This window comes from Cupressus sempervirens, chromosome 8 (assembly GCF_028749045.1).
Source record: "Cupressus sempervirens isolate cs-2001-9-10 chromosome 8, ASM2874904v1, whole genome shotgun sequence".
NCBI lineage: Eukaryota > Viridiplantae > Streptophyta > Pinopsida > Cupressales > Cupressaceae > Cupressus > Cupressus sempervirens.
This window is the reverse complement of record NC_143125.1, coordinates 557,146,110-557,173,045: the sequence shown is the minus strand read 5'-3', so window position 1 is coordinate 557,173,045 and position 26,936 is coordinate 557,146,110. Positions and strand designations below refer to the sequence as shown.

At 34.9% G+C, this 26,936-nt stretch overlaps 1 pseudogene; it reads left to right on the top strand.

The window, feature by feature from the left end:
- Positions 1–2,242: 2,242 nt before the first annotated feature.
- LOC149543636 (uncharacterized) overlaps positions 2,243–26,936 on the top strand; it is a 54,963-nt pseudogene continuing 30,269 nt past the window's right edge.

Here is a 26,936-nt window from a genome sequence, read left to right as displayed (position 1 = left end):
TATTCATTTTATTTTATTTTGAAGTCCCTTTTTTAACTATAAAAAATATAGGATGTAGTTCCCATCAAACAAGTATGTGCAAATCACCTTTTTTTGTTCTAATTTGAAAATATTTTATAGATGACATGTATAGCTAGTGCACAAAAATAGAAATAATTATTTTTGATGTATATTTTCTTTGTTATAGGTACTCAAGTTCGACCTTGTCAGAATCCAATAGTTTTCTCCTCCTATCAAAACTTCCCTATCAAATCTATACCTTCTTGAAAATAAATTACATATTCATAAAGAGGATTCTCTCCTCTAGTGATAAATATATATTTTTTATTTTTTTGATATGATTTACTATTTTTTATCATTTTTTGAGAGAGCATCTTCTGAAATGTTGAAATATTGACTTATAATATTTTGAGATTATAACATATTATAACTAATCAAAACACTCAAAAATTTATATAATGATGATATTGAATCTGAAATCTATAAAAGGGTATTTTTAGTTTTTTTTTAAAATTGAGTTTTGATAGAGAAATGAGATTTGACCAAAATAGGTTTTTGTATCACAAACGGTGACACAGATCTACGCTTTTACCCAAGTCTACCCTTGCCATGCTCGCCTTTTATTGAGTCTATTGCCCAAGCCCTTGGCAAAGTTGTTACCAAGGAGCCAGAGAAATTTTTTAATGCTCGCCCTCAGCGACGTGTTTGCATTGAAGTTGATCTTTCTAAAGATCTCAAGGATTTTGTGGAAATCCAGATTGGCGCTCAAGCCTTCTCACAGAAGGTGCTTTACTTGAACCTACCTAACACCTGTTATAGGTGCCATTCTACGAAACACAAGATCAGGGATTGCCCTTTGGCTATGCCTAGGGTCAAACCCCAGCCTAAAGCGATGCCTGTCAAATAGGTCGAAGGAAAAAAAGAAGAATGGGTTACTGTTGGGCACAAGGGCAAGCCTGCCTTGAATCCTTTGGCCCCTAAGCCATCCTATGCGACAGTTACCGTGATTCCTCCTGCTTCCACCGAAGTGTCAGTGCCTACTAGCGTGGAGATGCCAGCGGCTTCCATTGCACTTGTTCCAGTTTCACAGGTTTCAAACCTTGCTAGTTCACAGGGGATTAAGGTGGACGCTAGGGCCTCGTCCTTGGCTGGGGCTCGTTCTCCTCTTGCAGTCTCTTCCATAGTACCACCAACAACAAGGTGTTCTCGCAGTTCTCCTGGACGTGTGGAGATATCAAGGGTAAAACGGCAGGCTGTAAGTCTAGAGGATTTCCTGTCTGACTTCCACCCGATTTCTACCTTTTTGCAGAATACTTAATCCTCTCTGGAGAATGAGGATGATATAGAAGAGTTCTCACGAACTTCCTCTCTTGGAATGTTCAAGGTCTTACAAACCTCCCCAAAACGTTCTATGTCCAGGATACCCGTTATAGACTTGGGAATTTAGATTTTCTTTGCCTGCAAGAAGTTAAGATTTCTGATTTCATGCTTTCTGTTGCATGCTGCATCATTTGGCAGGATAGTGTCATTTTTTCTTCTCAGCATGAAGCTGGTCAAGGTGGTGTAGTTACTCTCCTATCACCTCGCCTTCATTCTTCTATTATCTCGCATGATTCTGAGCCCACACACTGTATTATTTGGCTTTTGCTTTCCATTAACAATCATTCTTTTGGAGTCATTAATGTTTATGCCTCCAATGATGTTGTGGAAAGGGCACAAATGTGGGTTTGGCTTGCTGACAACTTGCCGCCAGCTACTTGGGTCCTGTGTGGGGACTTCAATATGGTTGAAGTGGCCTCTGAAAAGGATGGCATTCTGCCTTTCCGTTGGACAACTGGGGAAAGAGAAGCCTGGTTTTACATGCGTCATAAATTGAGCCTTTTTTATCCCAATAGTAGTCACCACCATGATAGTGGGGCCTGGCACACTTGGTCCAATTTTTGAGCTGATCCTGACCGCATATTGAAACATCTTGATCATGCTATGATCTCGGCACAATCTTTTTTTTCCTTTTCTGAAGATCGTGATCTACCTATCATTCCCCTGATAGATGTGACGTTGTCAGACCACTATCCCATTTATTTTGCCATTTTTTGGCAAACAGCTGTCCCCAAAGTGGCCAAGTCTCAATTCTTCCTCAACACGTCTGTGTTGTTGCATGCTTCCACCATCTCCCACATACAACGTGTCTAGAATTTGGAACCACATCCACATTCCCATTGAGGTTGGATTCAATAGTGGAATGACGCCATTACCAGAACGGTTCGATTTTTGCACATCTACGGGCGTCAGCTGGCAATTTTCAGAAAATGGTCTTATGAAGCCAACACCCTTGCCCTCAAAAAAGCCTCTAAAGCACTCACCTTCAACCCCTTTGATGTGGATCTACAAATTCAGCTTGCCAAGCTTCGCCATGAAAAGAAAATTGCTGATAACTATGTTGCTCGAGGAGCTCAAATCAAAGCCCGTCTCCACTGGTTGGAGGTTTGCGACAAAGCCTTGAAGGAGTTCTTCCAGGCTCTCCGAGCCCATCATACCAATGTTGAGATTAAAAAGATAAAATAGGGAACTGATGTTCTTTCTAGTCTGCCTGACATCCTGCAAGCTTTTGTTCTTCACTATGAGAACATCTTTGCTTCGCAGGGCCATTCGATTGCTCAGGAGGAGGCTCTCAGAAAGTGTATTACTGTTACTCCAAACTACCTCGCGGTTGAGCAACGCGCTTTCTATGAGAAACTTCTTTCCCTCCAAGACCTTAGAGAGGCAATTTACTCCATGGCGGATGAAAAATCCCCTAGGTGTGATGGATTTCCCTATGAATTTTACAAACATCTTTGGGAGCAAATTGGTCCTGATCTGCACAAAGTCTATCTTGAAGCATACCATTCTAAAAGCTTAGGAGCAATCATAAATAAAGGCAATATTAAATTCATACCTAAAGCTGGTGATCCTAAGGACATCTACAACTGGAGGCCCATCACCCTCCTGAATGTGTCTTATAAGATCATTACTAAGGCGCTCTCTCTAAAAATCCGGCATATGCTTCCTCTAATTGTGCTGCCTGAACAAACTTGCTTCATCAAATCCAGGTATATTCTTGACAACATCATTGCTGTCTAGGAAGGTATGGAATGGGCCCGTAAGTCCAAGCAGTAGGCTATCTTTTTAAAGATAGATTTTGCTAAAGCCTATGATTGCATTGAATGGCCTTTCATTTTGGCTATGCTTCAGGCTCTGGGTTTTGTTCCCAATTTCCTTCAGTCTGTGGAGATGCTCTTTGGTGATGCTAATGCTTGCATCACCATCAATAATTCGCAATCTGAAGCTTTTGGACTTTTGCGTTCCAACAGACAAGGTTGTCCGCTAGCTCTAGCGCTTTATGTCCTTGCTGCTGAAGGTTTTGGTTATTTACTTCCTCACTCTATGTCTTCAGGACTGGTCCATGGCATTTCCTTGCCTGATTCTTCCTCCCAGTTAGTGAATGGTCATTTTGCTAATGATTCTTTTCTTACTCTTCTTGAAGATGACGAAAACATCAAAAATGCTTTAAATTGTCTGGACAGTTTTTGTCAAGCCTCTGGCTCTGCCATTCAATGGCATAAAACGCTCTGCTACCGACAGTCTTTTTTACCAGCTCCACCTTGGCTCAGCCAATTTCAATGGAAATGGGTTACTCATGGAGAAATCTTCTGCTTTCTTGGCATTCCCTTTGCTTTACAGTCTTCCCCTGTGGAACTTTGGAATGTTGTGCTTACAAAGATTAGCAAAAATCTTGATTATTGGATCACTAAGCCGCTTTCTCTTGCTGGTAAATTCCAGATTCGTTCTAAGATTTTGGCTGCCACCCATGTGTATTATTCTTCTTGTTGGGCTCCCTCCAAAGCTTCCTGTCTCAAATTAGAATGTATGATCAGAGATTTTCTTTGGGCCTCTGGTTCTGACCATCATAGTTTTCACAGAGTTGCTTGGGATTTCTGTTGTCTCCCAAAGGAATCTGGGGGTCTCGGCCTACTTTCCACTCGGAAGCAGGGCCTTGCCCTCTTTGCTAAATGGATTATCAAAGCTATTTTTGGAGATGAAGCCTGGAAAATTCTTGTTAGGCATTGCATCTCTTCAGGCTTCCCGGCTAACAGACCGGCGTAGAAGGGGATTGGTTTTCAGACCCTTCTCACTATGCGTGAACCAATGGTCATACAGGGCTCTTTTGTTATAAAGAGCATCTGGAAAGCCTGGGAAGCTGTTAAACCTTGGCTTCGTTGGGTTGGTTATGAGTTTCGCAATGGGTTGTCCTTAAATCAACAGAACATTTGGTGGTCTCCCTTGTTTTCCTTCCAGGGTACTCCTCTTGCCAAGACTCAAGGTGCCAGTGCTCTGCGTTTGTTTAAACGTGGCATCCGCACTACCAAGGACATTTTTTCAAGAGTCACCATGAATTTCAGGTCATGGGAGGATATGCAAGTTCAATACCGCCTTGTTCATGCCGATCGCCAGACTTATGACCTTCTATTGTCTTCCATCCCTGTGCACTTACTTCATAAAGTGGGGATTCAGTCTGTTCATCCTTGGTGGTATGATTGGAAGTGGTTTCATGCCACTCCATTTACCAATTATAAGCCTAATATGGGATACAGATGGCTTTTGCCCCACCTTCCGATGGTGGACACACTTAATCAACAGTGGCATTTGCATTCTTCGCTTTCTCAATGGAGAAAACGGTTCGACACCATTTGGAGTGCCATTACAGAACCTAAGATTGCACACTTTGCTTGGTGCCTTGCCTTCCAAGGTCTTCCCCTGGGGCCTCGGCTCAAGCACATTGGGGTTCCTGATCCCAGATGCCCTTTATGTGGCCAACCTAAGTCCTTTTTGCATATTTTTTGGTTCTGCAAGCGTGCTCAGAATTATTGGCACTGGATTCATGATTTTTTCAAGCCTTTCAGGCCCAAAACTTTTTCATGGCACACGATCTTGCTGGGTGATTCCCCTAGATTTCCTCGAAAGTTATCCCAGATTTGGCATACTTTCATGATGAAAATTTTGTTTTCTCTATGGAAATATAAGAATGCAGTTTTATTCACTCACAGTTTTTTGGATGTTAAAATTGCAATGTACACTAAGACATGCATTTGTAACAATGTCATTATGTAGATACAGGTGCAAGCTAATAAAGTTGCTCTGGAGGTTGCACACTTACAGGAATTGTTAAATCATTGAGGCAATGCTCCTTGCATAATTGCCAGTGTGCCTCCGGATGCCTCGGCCGATGCCTCCTCGTCTCGCAGTCGCCATTCCCGACGCCAGTCCTCTGGCCGCTCTTCACACACGCCACACTCCCAAGGTCCCCGCCACCACTCTCCCAGCAGTGGTCATGGGAGTTGGAGGCACCGCTCTGCATCCCCACCACGTGGTGGTTCTGGCTGGTCCCCGGCTCCCCCCCCTGGGCTGGCTTCTGGCCGGTCTCTTACTCCTCCCCCTGGACGGGCGCACTGTGGCAAGTTTCCTCGGTTGGCCTTGGCAATTTCTCCTCCGCGGCCAGACAAGAAGGATGCGAAGACTACGACTACCCTAGATCCTGTTGATGCTGCTGACGGCTGGACTGTTCCCAGTCCGCCTCACAATCCCACTGATGCGTGGGAATTTCCTAATAAAGATGATCATCCTCCCTCTGCTGGTACTACCTTGGCAGCCTGAGGTTGTTAAATTTTTTTATTTTTATTTTTTTTTTTGATAAATAGTTTATAGTTTCTGGCTGAGGCCATGTTGTTTATTCCGGCTTCGGCCGTTTGAACTCATTCGTGGGGTGATCCTGTATCCCCCGACCCTTTTTTTGTGAATTGTAATCTTAGTAAATTTTATTAATTAAAAAAGACTATTCATCAAAAACAATTTGTCAATCCTATAATCGATGATAATAATTTTCCGACAAAAATTCCAATCACTTCCAAAAGGTTTTTCCTATGGTGGGCCATGTAAACATGACTATAAAAATTAAGAAAATCTTTAAGCTTTTCAATCACTTCGATTTCCTTTTCATACGGCAGAATCTCCTAAAGCAGCGCATTACCTATATGTGCGTTCCTTGATTTTTCCACGCTACTCAGACTCTGTCGGAAATATGCCACTACTGTGAACTTACATCGCATCCATAGCAAGAGAAAGTAAGAAACGCTTTAGGCACATCGATCACTTCCAATTTCTTTTTCATATGGCAACATCATCTAAAGCAACGCACTAGGCATGCTTGTTTCCTTGGGCCAGGGAGCATTTGGCCACTAAAATCTTCTCCGTTCATGTTTATGTTTGATTCGTATCCGTAAATCAAATTTCCAGGTCATCACATGCAGTTTTTATAGATCGCGACACCAAGATGAAGGTAATCTCATATTATTTTTTATTAGTAAATATTGTTATAATGATGACATATATTGGTTATCCTATATAAAATTGAGTTCGTTTGTTTATCTACAGATTCGATGTGCTCGTCTCATACATGAAAGTAATTAGAGTGTGCATTTGGTATAAAATTCTACATAATTATTCCAATGCATCTATTAATTATTGGATTCATCATTTACATTTCTTTGATATCTTTATGATTGTAACTTAAGATTTTGGTGGTGGTACAGTTGACTCTAAAGTCTCAAATTTTGAATTTGCACTACTCTTATCCATTTGCTAGTTGTCATAGATCTATTGAAGACACATTTAAACATTTTATAAACATTTTATACTATATATTTGTATTTAAAAGTATTTGCTTGTGTTTATTTTATCTTGTTCTTTCACATCTAGTTTAACTTTATTTTAGTGCTTAAAATTTATTTTAAGGGTGCATATTGCTATTTGTAGTTCTTTTATTCACCCAAGACAGCATATTATGTTATGTCATACAAAGTATCTTATGGAGTTACTTTCAAATGCATAGCCTAGAAAGTATAACAAAGACATATTAAATCAATAAAGAAAATTATATTATTGTAGAGACACGAATTATATCGCTCCCATTTTAGAATGAATACATAGATGCAAAATATACATTAACAAAAAGAATAATTATTTTCTTACTCGTGGATTTCAATTATTTAGCCCTAAATTAAACTAAACTTCAAAATATTTTAGAAAATTTTAGAACAAGCTCTTCTTGTAGTAGGAATAAACCTTCAAGTGTGTACGTAAAGGTTCATGGTGCTCTCCTATTCTAAGATTGTATATAAAAAATTAGTGGATGGTAACACCCTATTTGATGTATTGATCCCCTTCAGCAATAATGGGTCCTTCCCTCTATTCCTCATTACACTTCCATGAAGAATAAAGTTGCAACAAATGAGAAGATTGTCTTTCCTAAAGGTAAGGAAGTTGGTCCTCTCCCTTCATTTGAATATTTCTTTTGTGATGAACCTTCTAGGACATGGAAGCACCTTTTTAATGAAGGGAAACATTTTTGTACAACTGGTTCTTCTATTGAACATTTTGAGTTTGTAACATGTTTAAGGATTATAGGCCATACATTAGATAGTACAATTCTAAAATGGATAACTCCTTGTTTGGTAGATTTATAGGATGAAAGATTAGTATTATATTTCTAAATGAAATGGTAGCTAATCAATGAGAAGTTTAAAGTAGCATGTTCATTTTTGTTCTTCCTAAAGGGTTTTTTTCTTCTCCTTTTATTTCCATAAATAGTATTTCCAAATCCATTCCTTTAGGCCTTAGTTCATTAGCAAGAAATACATCATTTTATGTGTTTGGGTTTTGACCATTAGGATTATTGTCCTAGTGTTATCTTCACATGGATCAACCTCTAAAGGATCTTAGTAGAATTATGTGATGAAGATATTATTGTTGGGATTGGAAACTTTTTTAGCTAGTTGATTTCTCTTTATTTGATTATTAACTAGAGAAACCAACTAGGTCTTTTCCAACTTATGTTCTTGTTTCACATAGAGTGATGCTCTTGTTGTTAATTGAGTTGAATTCCACATCAAATTCTTGGACTTAGCCTTTGGAATCTAAGAAGTTAACATCTTTTTGCCAAATTTAATCCTTTCCAATATATCTTATTGATGTATATGAAGTAAATTTTTTTAGCTGCTAACATTGGTCAATTGGCTAGTCTTTGAAATTTTAGAATTCATATTTAGCTATTCATTCAAGATTTAAGGCAACCTAAAATGCCAACATTTTAACAAATTTTACTTTAGAAATATTAAAGCCACTCGATAATTTATTTAAAGAAAAATTAAAACTCTAAGATTCTCCACAATATTTAATACATGGCTAATTTCGATTGATATAAATTGTATAAGCTATATAGAAATCTAAATTAATTATCCTATAATATATCATAATGATTAGTTACTTCAGGGCCATGTCTCTAATATTTAGTTCCTACCATTGATAAAAAAAAATCATCTAATGAGTGTCATAATATTTGATGATATAAAAATGATCCTATTTAATTTTTAGTACTTATTGGGGCAAAAATTTCCATTCCTTACATTCAATAACTATCCTTGTTGGAGTATTATGCTAGCTAGTGCTCAAATTCTTGTGGTTAGTCTAGGATAACTAGGATGTTCACAAACTTTGTGACAAATTCCTTGTCTAGCATCATTATGGAAATAGTTAAGATGAAGAATCTAATAAAAAGATACTAAAAATCCTTAAGAAGACAATTTATTATGTTTATTACAAATAACACATCCAACTCAACTATGCCTATTGGGCTTATCACATGAATGTTTGAACTTCCATTGGGTGGACTCCTATTTCCTATGCATCTATTTATGTCATCTAATAAGTGATGAAGACTAACACATTTGTCACTTGTGAAAATTAAAGTTACTAGATGAATATCGATAGAATACATTTAACCATATCTGAGCTTACTAAAACTATATGTGTCAAATATATAATAATTGGGCGAAGACACATAAGTTTCTCATTAGCAATCTTTTCATGAAAGAGAATCCATGAAACTACCAAGAAAAAGAAAATAAGGACAAGTTCAAACCTAATTATCTCAGTCCATAGAATACCATTATTGTGTTTGAGTTAGGAGCATATAAATGTTGGACTAACTGCCAATGTTCCCCTTTGAGATTCATGACATGGCTTAACTAACTCTTGCATTCTATAAATCTAGTTGTTGTATTGAGCATTAACAAGTCGATCTTTTGGTGCAATGACAATCCTAGCTTGTAACAAGTGGTATCAAAGCTTGGTCATAGGTTCAAATCTTCTCAAGTAATGCTAGTGGGGGTTTTTGGACTAACCATTAATGTTCCCCTTCAAAATTCATGACATGGCTTAACTACTTCCTTTGTTCTATAAGTCTAGTGGTTATATCAGGCATTAATAGGTCAATCTTTTGGTGTAACGCCAACCCTAGCCTATAACAATAAATCATCTAACTTTATGGGTGGTGCGCTAGATAATCGAATCAATAACATGAACCATTTTATGTTTGAGCATGACCTTCTAAGAGTGCCACCTTCAAAATTATTGAAAATATCAAAAAATATGTAAAACTTCCTAAAATATAAAAATCATAATATTAAGAAAAATAAATAAAGTGAAATATTATACATCCTATGGTAAAAAGCACTTTGATGGTATCTATGGAAAGTATCATGGTGAAAATTGGAGAAATCCTACAATTTGTAGAGTGTTTTCCCCACCCTCCTCTATAGTTATGTTATGTAATCTCACTTCAATATCGTATCATAGTAGAAACCTTGCTTTCTCAACATGGCTACTGCTATTTTACATCTCCATAGATCATATATAGTTTCACCATGCTGAAAGGAAAAGTAAACGGAGCAACAAAATATGAAAACCCAAGAGAGCAAGACAATGAAGAAAATGTTACCATGAGGAAACCAAACACTAGGATCTTGCACCTAAAGAGCTAACAAGGAGACACAATCATTTTGAAGGGGAAAAGAAAAGAAAAATCATGATATTATGAATTAGGAAAAGCCTAAGAAATAAAGAGAGAGGGAGCATGGAGCTCATTTACAATAACATCTATATGTGTTGTGTAGAAAATGAGATAGAGGCATCAATTAAATATACATGAGGACATAAGTCAAGTATGTGTAACTTTGAAATATATGAATGCCACCATTCATAATACGTGTATGCAAAGTGTCAACATCCTCTTAAGGAGGCTAGACTAATTTCCTTGCTAAAAGAATTGCAAAATATGATAGGTCCTCACAAATACACAAGATGGCAAGAAATTCATAGAAATCCTCAGAATATCCATTTGTATAATACATCAAAGGAAAGAATAATTTTCAAACACATTCATAATAAGATAGTTCTATTTTTGTCAAGTAGAATCTCTTTGACTTAGTGGTGGGTTGGGATCCTTTACATCTTGTGGTTAAAGGAAATTCACCTTTGTACCTCACCTCACCTCACTTTATATCTTAAATACACCATTAATCGATGTTTAAAATTCAATGATACTTCACAATAAAGAAACTTATTTGATGGATTTGGAGACACTTATTAGATAATCATGTATACAACTTTAAACTTTAAATAAATTATAAGTTAAGAAAAGATAAACATCATGACCAAAAATGACAAATATACATCAAAACAAAAACATAAAATGTGATAGGAAAAACTCAACATGAAACCTAGTATCCATTTTTTAAAGTCTTTATTTTCTTTTTGGTTTGATATTTAGTGACCTAGTTTCTATGTTTGTTTAAGGGTAGTCCCCTTATTTTAGTAAACACCTAGAATATAATGAATATTTAAACAAAAATAAAATAAAAACTTTAAGTATGTATCCTTAAATTTTAATTAATGGAAATGGTCTATTCATTGAAAAATAAATAAATAAATACTTTATTTTTATTATCCTCAATGAAATAAATTCATATTAAAAAATTCTAGAAAATAACTTGCTACAACGACATAGGACTTCTTATTACAATCATAGCCAAAATCTACACTTTTGGAATATATTCATGAAACCATCCCTTATCCTTGTATATGTAGCACTAATAAGATCCTTAGAATATTTTATAAAGTGAAAATTATCCATTTTTAGAAATAGTGATTCATTAGTTCAAGTTCGCACCTATGTTATTGTCCTCTTTCTTCACTTTTTCGCTGATACTTGAGTCTTGATGGAACAATTTTTGGAAGCCATAAATTATACTTTAGATATCCATTTTATTATATAATTTTTTATTTTAAAACTTCTATAGAGGTTTGTGACATCACATATCTATATATGTTGAGATTTCAAACCTTTTTGGGTCCTCTAATGTATTCAATTTTGAGTTTTATGTCTTATTGGATAAATATTTTGGGATAAAAGCAATAATATCTTTCAAGCTGCTTGTGATTTTCAGTTAAATTATATATTTTCAATCATCTTATTTCTAAACTATAGTCCTTAGGATCAATTTTTGTGACCACATGACCTAAAATAAGCAATAATAATGAAAATATGGTGTGACTATTTTTTTCTTATTTAAAACTCTAACTATTAAATATGACTCCATAAAACTAAAGAAAAAATTTTAAAAGGGGGAAAACATTACATTATTTTTATGATTTAATATTTATCCTATACCTTGGATCCTCCTAAAAACATTTCTCTAGAACATCTTTAATGAGAGAAGTTGTGATTTTGTAAGATGTCTTCAATTATAGAGATGATGAGGGGCTTTGTAACTTGATTTTTATTTTTGGGTTGTTCTTTTGTAACACGATGTCTCATCTTATGATGTTGTTGTCTAAGACCATTGAGAGCATATGGCTCTAGTGAGAAATAGTGCATTCCTTTTTAGCTAACATGTTTTCAATTCTTGTTGTAGTACATAAAATCATTTGGTTCTAACCTATATCAAACTGATTCCATCGTCTGGATACAATAAGATTAGTCTAAGAGAAGCACACTATTTTAATTATTGTTTATATTTTGCATATTATTTTTGTCACATTTTTTTCTCCTCACTTTTTTGATAGCCTTTATTGAATAATTGAGTATAATGAAAAGAAAATAATATTAGGGACATCCTTCCAATAGTATTTTTCATTAACATCATCTATTCATCATGGATACATTCATCATAGAATAGAATGACAAATTCTTATATATAGTGCACCCTATACTATGATCTAAAAAAAATATGTAATGCCATGCTTATTCATGTAGCATAATCATCAATGCCACATAAGAATTTATAAATATGTGCATTAATGAATATAAGCATAAATTGTTACATATGACTAGAAATCCACATGCACACAAATAGATCCTACAATAATAGTCTCATATATAATTAAATTACAAGTGTTAAAATATATTTAAGCTGATTTAAAAATGACTACTAATGAGCCTCAATGATTAGTCATCTTTCCAAAAAATTGTATACAGTCATTTGGTCCTCTTGATTGAGACCTCTTCCCCTTTGACTTTCCTCTTGATTTCCCATGATTTCTAGAGTTATTTCCTCTCTCAGTTGTTCTGCCACTGCTTTGTGCATTCAAAGCACTTCCTGAGGTAGATCCACTTGAGGATTTCCTACAAGTTTCCTCACTCAAAACAACACCGATCAAATCTTCACATTTTAGGGTACTAGATCGAGGAATAGAATTACTCACAACCATTACCAAGCTATTCTAGCTTTTAGGAAAAGAACACAAAATCAAGAGAGCCCTAATTTCTTCATCAAAATTGATACCCACAGAAGATAATTGACTAGTAATACTATTAAACTCATTTAAATGATCTACAAAAAATCCTCCTTCTGCCATTTTCATATTAAATAAATGCTTCATGAGAAATACTTTGTTTGAAGCAGAGGGCTTTCCATACAATGTCGCAAGGGTTTTCGTCAACTCTTCTATCATCTTTGCTTTTGTAATATTAAATGCCATTGATGGAGCTAGGCATAACTGAATGCTTTCGATTGGCTTTCTATCCAAAAGATCTCATTCATCATTTGACATAGATCCTTGATTCTTGGCTTTGCCCTCCAATGGCTTCCATAAATCCTTCTAATAAAGATAATCTACCATTTTCATCTTCCATAACTGGAAATTATGCCCATTAAACCTATCAACCCTCAGCTTATCCTCATCTTCCATCGCTCCGACTCAACCGTGAGACTCCTTCTTATCTGTGAAAATTTCCTACAAAGGATAACTGAAAGACAACTTCGCTCTGATACCACTTGTTAGGATTAAACCACAGACATAAATAAAAACTACATGCAAATATAACCAATAACAAAAAAATAATAGATCACACAAAAATGAACACAATGCACCAAGATTTAATGTGGTTCACCCAATCCCTAGGCTACATCCACCAAATAGCATGTCTGATCTTATTACAATCTAGTGATTACAACCTTATTACAATATGTAATCCCTTATAGCTCAATACTGCCACAAGAAGCAATTTTGTATCACAACATAAAAATGAAAAATACCTAACCCTAAACCCTTTTATACAAGTATTTTATCCTATTTTAGGGTTACAACATTTTGACCATATGTCAGCCATATGTCAGCTACAACATCAGCCATGGCCCTGAACCCCGAAAAATTATGGAGTATGTATAGTACTTTCCTGATTAGTCACCACAATCTAATAATCTCCCACTTAGGGACTAATCAGGCTCCACACTAAAAAAAATAATTATCCTCCAAAATATATAAATAGTGATAAATTTAATGTAGCTAGAGATAATTCCAATAACAAATCCTAAGAATGTAGTTTATTAGGTAGATATGGAAACTTTGGAATGTGTGTTGGAAATATAGATGGAGTAAATAAGAGGGGGGTGAATCAATTACCACAAAAACAAATCCATAGATCCCTTAGATGTCTTAAATAACTAGTTACTACTATCACTCAATAGCCACACAAAAAAATGTTTTAACTCAGCAGATTAACTTATTACTGATCTTTAAGCATTCAGAATCATTAACATGCATGTAAAAAAAAAAAAACATAAACATAAGAGACACCAGATTTAACGTGGAAACCCAATATGGGAGAAACCACCAAGTAACTAGCTACTAATTTTCACTCTTCTAAAGTGAGCACTATTAGGAGCCAACCCTATTAAAGGTTACAAAATTGACTGTTAGGTCTGACCCTATTAGAGGATTTAATCACCTTGCTAGGAGTGGCCTTGCTAGAGGACTTTAGAACAATTCAATAGAACTATCCACCTTGTTAGAGGATTTACAAAATGGTTGTTAAACCAACTCTATTAAGATATTTACAAACCACTGCTACAATGATGAAAAAGTAACAATGAAGTAACCTAAATGAGATGCAGCTAAACTTTTTTGTTACAAATCTTTCTTCTGCTTCAATAGATCCTCACTAATCGAATACAACTTTGCTGCTCCTAAAGGATATCTGATCCTTCTTCAAAATTTTCTCACACCTTCCTCTTCACACAATTATCTCACCTGCATACTCGCTCGTTACTCATTCATACATTTGAATTCACAACTTGACCTTTTATTTATACATTACAAATTGTCAAGTCGACACATTTACTTTATTTCCCAAAACAATGAAATCCTTCATTTGTTGATCCTGCTCATTAAATGCTGCTCCAAAAATGATTTCTAGTGTTAACCAAGAAAAGGTTGGTAAACATTGCAAACTCTACAAAATCCTTTGGAGATCAAGTGAACTTGGTAAGAACTAACTTTCCTTCACTGACCTTGTGAGCTCAGTAGAAACTATCTTTTTCCATAAAATCTTTTAGCACCTAAGTGAGCTCAGTAGACTCTGTAATTCACTTTGCTAAATTTTTGAGCTTAGTAGACTCTATCTGATAACTGATATGACATTTGTGTAACATTAAAGACAACACGCAATTGATCAATTGTATCCAATAATCTCCCTCTTTGGCATTGATGGCAACACAACATGTCATAGCAAAATAAAATTTGAGAACAAGTCTTTTTCTAATAGAATGTTCAAAAACTTCTCAAATACAACAATCTCCCTCTGTGAAGGAATTACATAACTTCTTTGCAAACATCAAACTCTTCATAAACAACTTCAAATTTCAGAAAGATATCATAGTATACTCTCCCTCTTTGACAACACATGCCAAAGACAACACAAACCAAATGAAGAACAATGTACCTTATGTACTGATTCATGTGCAATATTCTTATGACTGTACTACATCAACTAAAAGATCTTCAACTTGGTACCTGTTGATGTATCACTAAAACTTCATTTTAGTGAGCTTTAGATAGGGTAATGACCCCTTACTTACCTCTTAGATACAAGAATGCATCCTTAGGTAAATGCTTTGTGAATACATCAGCAATTTTTTCCTTTGTATTGACATATTCGAGTCTGATCGCCTTATCCTACACCAATTCTCTAACAAAGTGATACTTTATTGCAATGTGCTTGATTTTTGAATGCATCACTAGATTTTTAGATATACTAATTGCACTTGTATTGTCACAAAATATAACAACAAGTTCTTTTATTTCTTCCTTCATACCTTCCAATGATTGTTTGATCCAAACAATATTAGAACTTTTTACTATTGCTACAAAATACACTGCTTCAACTGTAGATTGGGATGTACAATTTTTATTTTTACTTGTTTAAGAAACCAACCTCTTTCCAAGAAAGAAAGCTCCTCCACTTGTACTCTTTCTATCATCAATGTTTCCTACCCAATCTACATCAATAAACACTTTCAAATCTAGATTACCTCCAAATTTGTACCATAATCCATAATCGTCGGTGCCTTTTAAGTATCTCATGATCCTTTTGATTGCCATCATGTGATTTTCTCTTGACTTTGTTGAAAATCTTGCTACAATACTAACTACAAGGGAAATATCTGGCCTTGTATCCACTACATATTGCAACTTTCCAATCATAGATCTATACAATGCCTAATCTACCTTTGATTTATCATCCTTGGTAAGTTTCAGTCCAGTACACATAGAAGTCCCAACTAGTTTACAACCTACTATACCAAAAAAATTTAGTATCTCCTTGATGTATTTAGATTGAGTGATGTAGATGCCATTCTTACTCTATTGAATTTGAAGACCAATAAAGAATTTGATCTCACCAAACATTGACATTTCAAATTTGTTGTTCATTTGCTCTGAAAATTATTTGCAAAGATCATCATTCCTTGTGAACAAAGTATCATCCACAAATATTTCTGCCAAAACAATCTTATTATCTAGTCCATCATTGATATACAAGCTACTATTATCGTTAGTTCTGTGAAAACCAATCTAAATAAGATAGTTATGCAATCTTTCATACCATACTCTAGGGGCTTGTTTCAGACCATACAATGCTTTGTGTAATTTTTAGACTATGTCCTTCTTGTCTGGATCAAAAAAACATTTAAGTTTTTGAATCTAGACTTCTTCATCTAGTATACCATTGAGAAATGCTAACTTGACATCCATCTCATAAACCTTAAATCCTTTGTATGTAGCATATGCAAGTAGAGTCCTAACACCTTCCAATCTTGCAATAGGAGCAAAAGTCTCTCCATAATTTATTCTTTCTTCTTGAGAGTATCCTTTGCATACTAGTCTAGCTTTGTTCCTTGATACCTTACCATCTTCATTCAACTTATTTCTAAAAGCCCACCTAGCTCCAATCACATTTTTATCTTTAGGCCTAGGTACAAGAGTCCATTTTTGTTTTTCTCTACCGATTCTATTTCTTCATTCATAGCCTCAATCCAACTTTCATTTTCTAATGCATCTTTGACAATTATACATTCAAAATTAGCAAGTAGAAAAGTACCTTTCAACTTACTTCTTGTCATAGTACTTTCAAATTTGTCTCCAATGATCTGATCTAGTGTATGATGTCTCCTGGCATACTTGGCTAATATAGGTTCCTTTCCTTTTGAATGTTTTGCATTTTCATTCTCTTTCACTTCAACTTTAGGTTTTGGCTATTCTGTCTACTACTTAGGTCCTTTAGACTCGGTGGGCATTGGCTCGATAGCATCAGAATGTGACTCAGGTTCCTATATCATGGTTTGAACTTCCTATAACTTAGTTTCTGAAGACTTGAGAGTGGAAGATTCCTTATTGATAGGTGTGTCTGGCACTATATCAAGTTCAATGAAAACAAATCTCCTATAGTGTTCTAGTTCCTTTTTTCTTTCTTCTTTAGCCCTTTCTGCGAACTCATCAACTTTCGCATGTGCCCTTTCTATGACTTTTTGAGTAGACAAATTCAAACATCTATATGTTTTACTCTTGCAAGAATATCCCAAAAATATTCCTTCATCACCCTTCATATACAATTTACCTTTTCTAGATTCTTTCAAAATGTAACATTTTCTTCCAAATATTTTTAGATAACTTACATTAGGTTTATAGCCATACCATAACTTATAGAGGGTTTTGAATGAGTCCTTCTTCAACTTTACTCGATTCAAGGTATGAACTATAGTGTTGATAGCTTCCTTCCAATATGTGATAGCAATGTTCTTTTCAATCATTAAGGTTCTTGCACAATCCATGATAAATATATTCCTCCTTTTAGCTATTCCATTTTGCTTAGGAGTTCCAAGTGTTGATACCTATCTTTTGATTCCCCTTTCAATGCAAAAGTTATTGAACTCATGAGAGACAAATTCACGACCTTTGTTTGACCTCAAAAATTTCAATCTTTTTCCTGTTTCCTTTTCTACTCTAGCCAAATACCATTTGAACTTCTCAAATGCTTTTGATTTCTCTCTTAAGTACATGACAATTATCATTCTTGAGTAATCATCAACAAAAAGAATGAAGAACTTTTCTCCAGTATAGCTTTCAATTCCAATGGGTTAACACAAATCAATATGCACAATTTCTAAAACTTCCTTAGACTCATAGTTCTTACTTTTCAAGCTAGTTTTTCACATCTTACCAATTTGATAATTCTTGTATAGACCAACCTTTGGTTTCTTTATACTAGAAATGCCTCTTACTTTCTTGAATTTGCTTATTTTTACTAAGTTATCAAAGGTCACATGACACAACCTTCTATGCGATAACCAACTTTCTTCAACTTAAGCAATAAAACATGAACATTCACCAAGTTCAAGTTAGAAAAAGTTTCCTTTTGTCTATATGCCTGATCCAATTAAATTTCCTTTTTTATCTAGTAGTCTTTCTTTTCCATGCATGAATTCCACTTTGAATCCATTATTGAGTAGTTTAGCCACACTCAATAGATTGTTTTTTAGTCCTTCTACCTAATATGCATTATCACATACAAGCTCTTTGGTTAGTGAGATTCTCCCTCTTCCTTTTATGCAACAAGGTTCATTATTACCAAACATTACACTACCACCATTATAGTCTTCAAATTGTTCAAACTTTGTTTTATCACTAGTCATATAATGAGAGCAACCACTATCTATGATCCATGTATCATTCTTGCTCACATGAGAGATAAGTTCCATTTCCTCATCATTGTTAGACTCATCTTTCATAGCAAAGTAAACAATTTCATCTTCTTCTTCATCAGAATCATTAGAATCCTTAGCCATGAAACATGTTTTCTTACCTTTATCCTTGAATGATTTGAAATCTTTCTTGCCATTGTACTTGTGACCATTCTTCTCATCCTTGTTTTGCTTATTTGGGCACCTAGTAGCAATATGTCCAATTTCCTCACATGAAAAACACATTATAGGAACCTTCCCTTTGTATTCCTCTTCCTCTTGAATATTTCCTTATAAGTAGAGCTTCGACCACCTCAAGATCACTATCAAAACTCTATTCTGATTCTTCTTCACTTTCTAACTAAGAATCCTTTATCCTCTTTCCTTTTTCTTTAAGTGAAAGCTTGGCCTCAAATGTCGATTCAATGTTCTTGGTAGCTGGAACATAGTTATCATAGTTATCTAGCTCAAATATAGTCAATCTTCCTACTATGGCCTCTAAATTTATCTTATGATTTGCTTCACATCTTCTTTCTTGATTTGTATAAACTCTAATTGTATAAATAGGAAGTAACGTTGTAAGAACTTTACTTATAATTGTTTCCTCCTCAATGTCTCCTCTAGAAGCCTTGATAGTACTAACAATAGCTTTGACTCTTTCAACATATTTGGCAATGTTTTCATCCTCTCTCATCCTCATCTGATCAAATTGTCCTCTTAGACTTTCTGTTTTGGCTCTTCTCACATCATCATCTCCTCCATAGATATCTTTCAACTTGTTTCACATTTCAAAGGTAGTTTTGCAATCCTTGACATCATCAAATTCTTCATAGCTTAGGGCAAATACAATGTCTATCATCATAGTGTTATGAGTCTTCTTCTTAGCAATGTCATTTACAGATAAGTTCTAGTAGGAGTTACATATGCTTCATCTAGATATTTCAAACTTGTATCTCTAATGGATGCTAGATGGAGTCTCATGAGACCTTTCCATGCTAAAAAGTTATCCTTGTTAAGTCTTGGGATTTACCTCTTGTAAGATATTTTGATCATTAGCTTAAATCCTTGAAATCCTTTTTGTAAGCACCAAAAGCTCTATTATTAATTGTTGGAAATATAGATGGAGTAATTTAGAGGGTGGGTGAATTGGTTACCAAATAAAAAAATTCACAAATCCCTTTGAAATCTTAAATAACTAGTTATTGTTATCACTCAGTAGCCACACAAAAAAATGTTGTAACTTGGTAGATTAACTTGTTATTGATCTTTAAGCATTCACAATCATTAACATGCATGAAAAAGAAAATAAAATGAACACAAGAGACACCAAATTTAACATGAAAACCCAATATGGGGAAAACTACCAAGCAACTAGCTACCAATTTTCACTCTTCTAAAGTGAGCCCTGTTAGGAGCCAACCCTATTAAAGGTTACAAAACACACTATTAAGTGTGACCCTATTAGAGGATTTAATCACCCTGCTAGGAGTGGCCTTCCTAGAGGACTTTAGAACAATTCAATAGAACTATCCACCTTGTTAGAGGATTTACAAATGGCTATTAAACCAAATCTATTAAAAGATTTACAAATCACTGCTACAATGATGAAAATGTAATAATGAAGTGATCTAAATGAGATGCAACTAAACTTTGTTGTTACAGATCTTTGTTCTACTTCAATAGATCCCCACTGATCAAATACAATTTTGCTACTCCTGAAGGATATCTAATCCTTCTTCAAAATTTTCTCACACCTTCCTCTTTACACAATTATCTCACTTGCATACTTGCTCATTACTCATTCATAAATTTGAATTCACAACTTGACCTTTTATTTATACATTACAAATTGTCAAGTTAGCCCATTTACAAGTTATATTTACCAATAAAAAATACAACAATCGGCTACAAGCATTACATGAAGTAAAAAAACTTTATTTCCCAAAATAATGAAATCCTTCATTGGTTGATCTTGCTCAGTAAATACTGCTTGAGAAATGATTTCCAGTATTACCCAAGTGAACCTCAGTAAACACTGCAAACTCTACAAAATCCTTTAGAGACTAAGTGAAATCGGTAAGAACTAACCTTCCTTCGCTGACCTTGTGAGCTTGGCAGAAACTGTCATCTACCATAAAATCCTTCAGTGCTTTAGTGAGCTTGGTAGACTCTATCTGATACCTGATATGACATTTGTGTAACATCAAAGACAACACATAATTGATCAGTTGTATCCAACAATGTGAATTTATTCTTGTGTAAGTTTCAAGATAAGTTAATAATAATGTGGTTAATATAAATATGCATAAAGACATTTTGAAATATATAGATACAAGTGTAATTAAAAGGCATGAATATTAAATAATTATCTTAGAAAAGCTATAAATAGTGATAAATAATGATAGATAAAGATAATTCCAATAGAAAATCCTATGAATGCACTATGTAAGGTAGAAATATAGAAACTTCAAAATTTAAATTTATTCTTGTGTAAATTTGAAGATAAGTTAAGACTAATGATGATGCGATTAATAAATATGCACAAATACGATTTATAAATTTAGGTAAACATTACTATCATTGTCAAGAGTATGGGCCTTATAGTTGAACCTCTTTGGCTAAGAGCCAAGGCCCAAGGGGTATTCATTCAACCAAATTAGAAGTCACACACTCAAGAAGACTTTATCTCTAATGGACTCTTTAAACACCTTTCAACTTCACCGGTAGAACATAGAGCCATTCACACTTATAAATATTTTTAAATACATAACAATTAAAAGCTCCCAAATAAATTAAATTAAAAGAGCCTTTCTACATATTTATATGTTGGCTTGGCTAGGGGAAAGAGCATCAAGAGAGTTGAATCATGGATGAAACATACTATGTGTATGATGACCAAGAGTCTACTGGTAATATTATGAGGATAGTTTTGTTGATTGTAGTAGTTACCATATTCATTTTTCTGATTTTAAAGGATGTAGTGAAGGCTCTCAAGAGGAGAGCACATTGGATTCCAAGTGATTTTCTTTACCTCAACTCTTTCATAATCCAATTGCTAAACCTAGTCAATGCTCAGGGTAGCCCAAATAGTATTCCCAAGGAGGTTCCAATTTGAATGGCTTGATTAATCATAATCTTGATACCTTGATAGCCCTTCGAACCCTTTCTAGTGACTTTTTCAATGATCCATACTAGTCAAATTATGTTGTGTGTAGTTGTAGCCAATATGATGTCGGGAATGGAAAATCTTGGCTCTAAGGGTTCCTAGGGTATGTTAATGACTTTGGCATTAACTATATTGCTCCATATATCATCCAAGTTCTATCTGTTGAAATATTAAATATAGATAGACATTTTCCTCTGGAGCCAAATCCCCACCTACCACCTGATGGCCTATAGAATGGTCAGAAATAATAGTGTAGGGTAGTTAAATTTTCAAGCTTGAAAATAGGAGGGGGAATTTTTTGAAAGAAGACAAAAATGAATGTATCAAATTTGTTTGTTGAGATTAGAGAGATCAATTGCACAAGAGTAGAGAGAAGGATTAAATCAGTTGTAGAGCTATGAAAGAAATTAACCAGTAGATCAAGTTAGTGTTTAGAAGATAGAAGAGTTTCAATTTCATGTTACATGTGTTGGATCTTCTATCATTCTATAAGTTCTTATTATTTCAACTTGTGAAGCAGTGATTGCTCCAGACATAGGTTTATGTAGCCATTAGAGATGTAAGTTTGAAGTTTGAAGTTTGAAGTTTGAAGTTTTTACAATTTTCTAGTTGAAGTCGAACGCTCACATACTTTGTAATAGTTTTATAATATTTGAATAGAAAGCAATTAAGCAAGAAGGCATACAAATCACTGATGTTCCTTTCTTCTATTCTTCATTGTATAATATTTTGCATTTGATAAGTTTATATTTGAAAGGTTCGTCCTTTAGCTCTCTAGATTTTAGTGGCAATCTAGTATACTACTCACTTGATCTAGTCTTTGACTAAGTTTTGTCTCTGTAGTTTGTACCAAGCTCACTCAGCATACCTTATTGCTAAGCATCACCCTATAGTGGTGACTGAGCTCACTCGACATCCACATTGTTGAGCTCACTCAACATCTAGTATGCTAATTTTCCCTTGTGTGTCAAGTTCACTTAGCTTTCTCTTGTGCTAAGTTCACTTGGCACCCACTGCCTATCACTTGGCATTCATTAGTGTCAATTAAAACTAACACTTAGCACCTTCTTGTGCTGAGAAAATTTTTAGGGTTGTGACTTTTTCACATGGTATCAAAACTTTGAGGCCCCACATCCATAGTGAGTTAGGCCATTTATTTTTCTAGGATATTTGACATGGCAGGAGATACAAGAAAGATATGGTAGCAACCACCATCCCTTAATGGACAAAATTATGATACATAGGCAAAGAAGATGAAAACCATAATGGTTGCAAATGATTTGTTGGAGTTCATGATTAATGGGTTCAATAACATGATATACCCAACTCAATATATTGCCCTCACAAATCCACAAAAGACTTAGTTGAAAAGGTTAAGGAGAAAGGATGCTAAGGCATTAAGTCTAATTGAGGAAGCAATGATAGAGATAGTTTTTCCCAAGATTGCAGCAACAAATTATACAAAGGAATCATGGGATATCCTTGGGATGAAGTTCAAGGGGATTAATAAGGTCAGTGTAGTGAAGTTATCAATGATTATAAGAGAGTTTTAGAACCTTTAGATAAGGGACAATGAACCTATTGTAGATTCAGCTCATGAATCTCCACTTTGATAAACCAACTCAGTTCAAATGGAGAAGACTATGATGCGTAGAGGATTGTAGAGAAGATATTGAAGATTTTACCTTAGAAATATGACAATCTTGTCATGACCATAGAGGAAGCAAAAGACCTCACCACATTGACCATGGATGAGTTGATGGGAACTCTTCAAACCCATGAGCACCAAATAAATAGATTGACAACTACTTCCCAAGAGCAAACCTTCAAGGCTCAAGAGAATTTAAGAGGTAGGGGGAGAGGTAGAAATATATCTAGTAGAGGCTCAAGAAGTAGAGGTCATGGAAGGAATGTTTAAAGGAATGCTGGTGTAGAAAGCTCAAGATGAGTATGCAACCAAGAGGGAGAAAGCACCTCTCAAAACAACTCTAGAGGAGGTAAGAAGAATTACAACTCCAATAAGAGAAATGTTGAATGCTACTACTATCATAAGTATGGGCATTATGTAAGTTAATGTCAGTAGAAACATGTTGATTAGTCAAAGTAGAATACTAATGTGGCTGATGTGAACATGGGAAATGCAAACTATCCCACAACCTTCATCATGTGTAACATTGGTGAAGAAGGAAGCCCTAAGGTATGGTACTTGGACAATGGAAGTAGCAACCACATAACTAGTAATGAAAGTTTATTTTCTTTCATTGATAAGACTTTCAAGTTTGAAATTAAAATGGGAAATAATCAAATCATTCCCATAGTGGGCAAAATATCTATTATTGTCCACACCAATCAAGGTGAGAAGGAGATACAAAATGTGTATTTTTCCCTTGGTATGAAGCACAACTTAATGAGTGTTGGACAACTCATTCAAAATTGATATAAAATGTATATGGAAAATGACATCTGTGTCATTCATGAGAAGATGGGAGTAACAAATTACTTATAGTAGTCAAAATGATAAAGAACTAGATGTTCCCATTGAGGATAGAGACATGTTTCTCTTCTCAAGTCATTCTTGCACCTCCCAGGCATGCATGTACAACAATACACTAGCAATCAGCTCTTGGAAGCATGATTGAAGACCCCTCCAAGCTTTAGCATCTCAGGTTTGGACATCTTGGCTTTGCTAGTTTAAATTTGTTATCCAAGAAAAGAATGGTAGATGGTTTGCCAAGCATTGTAGATTCATATGACAAGTGTGAGTCTTGTATATTGGGTAAAAAACATAGGCTTCCCTTTAATTCTAGAAATTCTAGAAGGGCTAGAGCACCATTAGAATTTGTGCATTCTGATTTGGTAGGCCCTATGCAAACTTCTTCTATTAGGGGGAGTACTTATTTTATGACATTCATAGATGATTTCATTCGTAGGATGTGTGTATTTCTTAAAGAACAAATTTGAGTCATTTGACAAATTTGTTGAATTTAAAGTCCTATCTGAAAAAGAAAGTGGATGCTATGTTAAGGTCCTTAGATTAGATAGAGGAGGGGAGTATACCTCCAATATGTTTGTAATTTTTTGAAGGAAAATTGGCATCAAGAAAGAGTTAATAGCCAATTATACTCTGCAAAAAAATGGAGTGGCTGAGTAGAAGAATAGGACCATTATTGAAATGTCAAGAAACATGATGAAAAAAAAAAGGAATACCAACTGAATATTGGGGAGAAGTCATAGAAATAGTAGTATATTTGATCAAAAGGTGTCCTACAAAGTTAGTTCATGACAAGATATCTCTTGAGGCTTTCTCAATGAACTGATGGATAGTTGAGCACTTGAGAGTGTTTGAATGTGTAGCATATGCACATGTGCCTAAAGAACAAAGGCAAAAGTTTGATGACAAATGTGTGAAGTGCATCTTCACAACGTATAGCTTAGAATCAAAGGCCTATAGACTATATGATCCAATTGATAAGAGGATCATCATTTCAAGAGATGTTAAGTTCCTTAAAAATAAGTCATGGGATAGCATGGTAGTTGAATCCTCAACCACTTTAAGTAAAGTGCCTACTATTGAAGAGGAAGAAGATGACATTGGTGATTAGCAAGAAGATGGAGTAGCAAACATAGATTGTAGATAAAGTGTAAAAGGAAAGAAGCCCTTAACATGTCAAGTAACAACTCCAAGCACATCAAGACAACCCCGAGCTAGTATGCAAAATAGTAGTAGCAGCAATACTCAAAATTTAGATCCCACTCTCACCTCCCTATTGCCAAGAAAGACTAAAAGTTGAAGGGAGATATACCAAGAAGAAAGGTATGATGAAGATTATGATGAGAGTGTAAATTTTTCATTATTTTGTCATAGTGATCTAATTTATTTTGAAGAAGTTGTGAATAAGGAGAAATGGTGTAATGTCATGGATGAGGAAATAGATTCTATTGAAACGAATGAGGCATGGGAGTTAACTACATTGCCTCCCAAGAAACAAGTAATTGGACTGAAATGGGTATACAAGACCAAGTGCTATGCTAAAGGAAAAATAGATAGGCATAAGGCATGTTTAGTGGTCAAGGGGTACAAGCAACAACATGGTAGATATTATGGTGAGACATATGCCCCAGTTTCAAGAATGGAAACTGTGCATGCTGTCATAGCAATTGCAGCCTAGCACAAATTGAAGGTATATCAAATGGATGTCAAGTTTGCCTTCTTAGATGTGTATTTAAAGAAGATTTCTATGTGGAGCAACCACCTAGTAATGAAGTTGTAGGTGAAGAACACAAAATGTATAGATTGAAGAGAACTCTATATGGGCTCAAGCAAGCTCCATGGGCATGGTATAGCAAGATTGACTCATCTTTGATGAGAAACGGAATTAGCAAAAGTGATGGTGAGCCCACACTTTACATCAAGGAAAAAAAATGATAATGTGTTGATTGTTGTCATGAATGTAGATGATTTAATTTTCACTAGAAATGATAATTTCCTAATTTTTGAGTTCAAAGAGGCCATCAAAAATGAATTTGAAATGATAGACCTAGGTCTCTTGAAGTACTTTCTAGGCATAAAAGTAAAACAATTTCATGATGGAATCTTCATCTCTCAAGAAAAGTATGCAAGGTAGATCTTGGAGAGATTCAAAATGTAGAACAATAAGGCAACCCCAACATCAACAATAGTATGCTTGAAGTTGAGCAAGGAAAATTGTAGCAAAAGTGTGAATCCAACACTATACATGAGCGTGGTTGGAAATTTGATGTATTTGACTGCAACTTGGCTAGACATGATGCATGGCATAAGTTTGACTTCCATATTTATGGAAACAACAAAGTATTCCCATTGTCAAGTAGGAAAGAGGATCCTAAGGTATGCTAATGGTACCAAGGGATTTGCGATTTTGTATACTGCAACAAATGATTTCAAGGTGGTTGGTTACACAAATAGTGATTGGGATGGAAGTCTAAATGATAGGAAGAGCACTTTCAGATACATGTTCCATATGGGATTGAGTGAAATTTCATGGGCATCCAAGATGAAACCTATTATTTCTCAATCTACAACAAAGGTTGAATACATAGCAGAAAATGTAGCATAATGTCAAGCTATTTGGTTAAGGAGGACCTTAAGAAATTTGAATGAAAGGCAAGAGGATAGAAAGACAATTTATTGTGACAGCATCTCTTCAATTGCATTGTCCAAGAATCTAGTCTTCCATGGGAGAAGCAAGCATATAGATATTAGATATCACTTCATCAGAGAGTTGGTGGAGAATGCAGATATCAAAATGGAATTTTGTAAGTTTGAGTAGTAGCTAGCAAAC